Here is a 6,033-nt window from a genome sequence, read left to right on the forward strand (position 1 = left end):
CAAACGTTTTGGGTCGGAAAGATTTTTTAAAGCTGTTTTTATCTAATCAAAAATACAGTAAAAACAGCAATATTGTGAAATATTATCATAATTTAAAATAACTCTTTTCTATTTTAATATATTTTAAAATGTCATTTATTCCTGTGATTCAAAGCTAAATTTTCAGCATCATTACTCCAGTCTTTAATGTCACGTGATCCTTCAGAAATCATTTTAATATGCTGATTTGGTGCTAAAGAAATTTTTTTTTTTTTTATCGATGTTGAAAACAGTTGTGCTGCTTAATATTTTTGTGAAAACCTGATAACATTTATTTTCGGGATTCTAATGATGAATAGAAAGTTTAAAAGAACCGCATTAATTTGAAAGAAAAACCTTGTAAGTTTTTATTGCCACTTTTTATTTTATTTTATTTTTATATTTTGTTTTATGTTGTATTTGTCCTTTCTGAATAAAATCACTAAGTTTTATAACTAAATAAATTAATAATAAAAAGAAGAAGAAGAACTGCTAGAAAAATGATTCTGGACGAATATGTAATTTAAAAGTAGCTTATATGCACTGGAAGAACAAAAATGAGTAAAAAGCATATTTGACCAAAAATCAAAAATTGTCAATTCAGTGTAAAACACTTCAGCAAGCTATTATTGGGCATGGCAAACATTCTGATATGAGAATCATCAGCTGATTTAATACCTGGGAACAGTTGATGGAGATGATGTTACTGTGAAACGTTCAGTGAAGCATGAGTGCCGCTGAGATCTGATTGGATCAGAGTTTCCACTGAAAGCAAATGAAGCTTTGATCTGTCCCAGAGGAAACTTGGCAGCCCTCGGTTTCATTTAAGGATCAATTTTGTATTTGATGTTTTTCCTAAAACTGCAGAAATAAAAACAGACACAAATCAGACAATAGCTGTCATATAACAGTGAAAAGTTAACATTCAATCTATATAGCAGATCATTTGGTTATGAAGCAATGTCAGAGTTCATACTGAATCGGTGTTTAGTGAAATCTCAAATCTAAAACTTTCCTGCATGAGACTCTAAAACAGATGTGAAATCAGTCGGAAATGACTTGAAGCCGAAGCCTAATACAATGTAGTTCAGACTGCAGGTTCTCCTCCCTCTGCACAAACACAGCCTGTGATTGGCCGTATTGTTGTTCAGCGTGGCTCTCTCGGTCTCGGGCCTTGACCGACTGACTGACACACTGTTGGCTCAGTCAACACACACTAGAGAGTAAGTGCGTACACTTTTCTTGAATGGTGCCCAAGACATGAATGTCTCTTTGTTGTGTTTATTCTTACAAGTACTAGACGTGTGTGCAGGGCCAGTGAATCAAATGCCTTTATTTGTTAAGACCTGTCCAATCGCACTGGCTTTGAGCTTGCTCGGTGAATTATTGGCAAGGCAAACCACTTGTTGCCGTTTCTTTAAATTCTTAAAGCAGCACTATGTAACTTTTGGCGCTCTAGCGGTTAATAAACAGAACTGCACACATCCCGCGAAAGAACATTCCAACCGGAGCTACTTCTCTAAGTTTATGTCTATGGCGATTCACGCAGGTATGTGTTACTCCGCAGCGGTGACGACCCGACCAGGCTACAATAGTCCAAATATAAGTACTTATTATAAGTGTACCGTAGTGATTCGGAATAAGACAAAAACGCGGTTTGGAAGATGAATTCATGATGTACTCGCTCATTATATATATTTTGCAAATTTTGAACACAGAAAAAGTTACATAGTGCTGCTTTTAATATGCTTTACGGATTCATGATTGTGAGTCGGATTCGTTCTTGTGGCACACAGGAATTACAACAGGTGTTAGGAGTCAAATCCTTTCGAACAGATGAAAGCTCACGTATCTCAGAGACAATAAGGAGAATTACTCTGAAGATAAATAAATGAAGTTGGGTTGGGAGGCGTCTATGGGGAAACCCGGTCTCAGTTCAGGGTCAGGATGGCCTCTTTAGCTCCTCATCAGGGCTCCATGACCCCATGCGTACACCTCCCTTTCCTTTTTGCCTGTCCCACTGCAATTCTGAATCATTACATCAGCTTTAGAGTAGCATTCACAAGGTTTTACTAAAACAAGCGTGTAATTCCCTGCAGTTTGTGCTATTAAACATGCTCTACTCCTGAGATGAACGTTCAGGTTTGGCTATAAAATAGGCTATAATTCTTAAAGGGATAGTGCACTCTGAATTAATGAATGAATTAATGAATATATTTCTATTATTATGCAGTTCCAGACCTGTATGAATTGATTTCTTCTATGTCTCTGTGTGTGTGTGTGTGTGTGTTTGTCCATTCAGTGAAAATCAATAATAATAATAATACACATTAAACTAATAAATCTAAATAAAAAAATAACTATATAAAGTAAAATGAAATTATCTGATTGCTTGATGACCTATTATATAAACTATATCAACAGTCTGATCTCAATCAATCCAATCACACATCAGATGAGACGACAAACAATTAAACCCTGATTCAATGGTACAAAATATTACCTCCGTGAAGTTGGCCCCCCACCCAACGCAAAACGTCGGCAAAATAGTCTCAATCGTTTGTGCTGTAAAAATTTTCGTTTGTGCTGCTTTGGTTTTTTAGATATTAAAATAATATGTATAGGTCATTCTGAGGTCACTCAGCCCCCAACATACTCCAAATTCACCCCAAATAGTCTCGTTTGTTTGTGCTTCGTTTGTGCTGGTTTGTGCCGTAAAAAAATAGTTTGTGCTGCTTCGGTTTTTAAGATATTAAAATAATATTTAATGATCATTTTGAGGTCACTCAGCCCCCCACATGCTCCAAATTTACCCCAATAGTCTCGTTTGTTTGTGCAGGTTTGTACCGGTATTTTTGTTTTTACTGTCTTTTTTAACAATACAGTTGAAGTAATAATTCCTCAATTTTGATAATTTTATGATTTCATCTGCAAACATGTCTTCTCATATTTGACAGCTATCAGTTTCATCAATCAGCATTTAATCTCTTTAACCCTCAAGAGACTGACTTACTGTTGTAATGTTTGAGGTCCTAGAGACTCCAATAAAAATAAAAATAAAAATAATAGTCTTTTTCCGAATTAACTTCTTATTTGCCCTTCAAATTTAAATTTAATAATGTATTTTGACCTAGTCAAAGTCCAGTAGGCAGATATTTTCTAAATTTGAACTAAATTTGATACCACAAAGTCGTCATACACTTTTCAGGATTTTGAAGTCTAGAAACTTTAATTCTGTTTGGGGTCAATGTGACCCCTTTTAAAACCAAATTGTAGAAAAATACGGTAACACTTTAAAATAAGGTCTCATTAGTTAGCATTAGTTAATGCATTAACTAACATTAACTTACAATAAGCAGTACATTTGTTACAGTATATAAAATAAAAATACAACTATTCAGGCCATTAAATAAAATTAACAAATACAACATTTGATTTTATTAATGCATTAGTCAATGTTGAAATAAATATTAATTAAGATTAATAATTGCTTTAGAAATGTTTTTCATTGTTAGTTAACTAATGTAGTTAACAAATATAACCTTAAGTGTTACCAAAAATAAAAACTTGCGAGAGAATGTGTTTATAATACATAAAACATTTGATGGATTATGCAACATTATCATGTGTGAAATTGATAATCAAGATTAGAAAAATTATTAATCAACCTGACTTTTTTCAAAACCCGTGGGTTCAAATGGACCCTTTTCACAGACTGTGATGATGTGTTTCCATAAACCTAGTAAAGTTTTATATTTTAATTATTACAAAATTGAATGTGCATTTATAATTCTATAGTTTGTTTTTCAGAAAACTAGGCATTAACCCAGCTGTGTGAGTGTTTCTGACGGCAAATTTGACATCTTTCTTACTTCTGACCACTGTTATCAATCTCTTTAGGAAACAGAATTGTGGATTTTTCTTTTGCTCTTGGGGGAACAGGAACAAAAAATAAAAAACATTTGTTGTAGTTTCCATTTACCACTATAAAAGTTTACCCAACTCTGACGACTTCCGCTTCTGAGAAATCCCCGGAAATGTGAAAAGGCTTCAAGTGTTTTACCAACCCTGGACCTCTGTGTGGTCAAACGTTCTCAAGAGATCAGGCACTTTGCAACGGATAGTTCAAACTGGCTGGAAACTAATCGGCACAGTTGAAGCTCAGCAGTTTTTGTGGTGGAGAGAGGTGTGAATGTTGAGTCCTGTCCACCTGACTAGAGCTGGGCAATTCATCAGACAGCTGGCACTCAGGTTAATAGCTCGCACATATTCAAACGCAATGACTCTGAGAAAACAAATGACCCAAAAACACACATGCAGACACACTGAGGCATGAAAGCAAGGAAAAAAGACGCCAACCAAATCCCATTTCGTCCTCCAGCCTAGAGGTGCACATCAATGATAGTGAAAGGTCACACGAGACAAATGTGTTAGCTTGGCTTTTGTTTGCTGTGATGGTTGGAGGTGGAGGACATTCACTTTCCAGATTGCGACTTTATTCACTTACAGCTTCCACAACGTTCTTTGGTTGTTGGAATGAGGATGGTAGTATATATCAGGTTTGTGTGTCATAAATGAAACTCAAACTGAGAGAAAAGGAGATATGTTTAGTCTGCCAACACCCTGCCACTCCTAAACATTCCAGCCGTAAGAAGGCCAAGGCCTCCGTACCTGCCACAAGACTGCATGTGTGTGTGTGTGTGTTAGGTAGTTATTAGTGTTCCCGGTGTGCTGTGTTTAGTGGCGATTTGCATGTTTAGCGGCTGTTTTAAAAGTTTCGGTAGTCTGGTGGAGTTTCAGTGCTTTTTACACACTGGCCTGTTGTGTGGATCAGTCTGTTAAAGTTTCACTCACTAGTGCCACCCAGAGGTCAGAGAGAGAAACAATCAATTAACAACAGATAATAAGCAAATAATGTAAATGGGGGGAAAAGGGTATTGCTTATATATGATGTACTTCTTTAAATATATTCTTTATATTTATTTTGTTAAGCAAAAGAATAGAACTATTTTTTTTTTGGACAATTATATTTTTAAGTCTGTATCTCAGTGTTATTTTAGTATTATTTATATACTATTATAGTATTTATTATTATTTTAAATTAGCATTTAGTTTTATGTTTTCAGTTTTAATTTTAATTTTAGTTCATATTTTAGTAATTTTGTTATGCAATGTTGTCACTTTTATTCGTTTTGGAGCTTTTAAAAAATATTTCTGTACAGCTTTAATTAATTTGTATTTAGTTGAAGTAATTTGTGTACTGCAGCTTAAACATTTTATTTCAGCTACACTGAAAAAAAAATGGTGTAGAAACAATTTTCACTCAGAAATGACCAAGAATCGACAAGTAACACATTCAAATAAATGTGAAATTTTTAAGTAAAGACTGAAACAGTATACTTATTTATTTATTTGTTTGTTTGTTTATTTATTTATCTATCATACTCCAGTAATCTTTATTTACAACTTTAAAAAAAAAAGCAAAAACAAATTTACAGTGTAGTTGCCCAGGCAACATTTCAAATGTTTAAAGGATTTTTTATGTCTATGTTTTTTTTCCATCTAATATTTATATTTTATTTAAGATTTATTTCAAATAACTATTTTAATATACTACAAAAAATGGCATAGAAAAATGTTTTACTCAGGAATTGCTAGGAAATTTCACAAAGAATCAACAAGCAACACACTGAATGTGAAATGTGAAATTTTGAAGTAGAAAAAAACATTTTTGTACTTTTAATTTTCTCCAACTTTGAAGCATCATTTTTACAACATATTTTAGTCAACAATAACAACCCTGGCATTTATTAATTTATATAAAATGCATTAAAATGCAGCTCATACAGACATTGGCTTAATTGGGTCATATGATGTTGCTAAAAAGAACATTATTTTGTGTATTTGGTGTAATGAAATGTGTTTATGCGGTTTAAGGTTAAAAAAACACATTATTTTCCACATACTGTACATTATTGTTTCTCCTCTATGCCCCGCCTTTCTGAAACGCGTCGA

Source organism: Sinocyclocheilus rhinocerous, unplaced genomic scaffold, assembly GCF_001515625.1.
Source record: "Sinocyclocheilus rhinocerous isolate Xijiao unplaced genomic scaffold, SAMN03320098_v1.1 scaffold821, whole genome shotgun sequence".
Lineage (NCBI taxonomy): Eukaryota > Metazoa > Chordata > Actinopteri > Cypriniformes > Cyprinidae > Sinocyclocheilus > Sinocyclocheilus rhinocerous.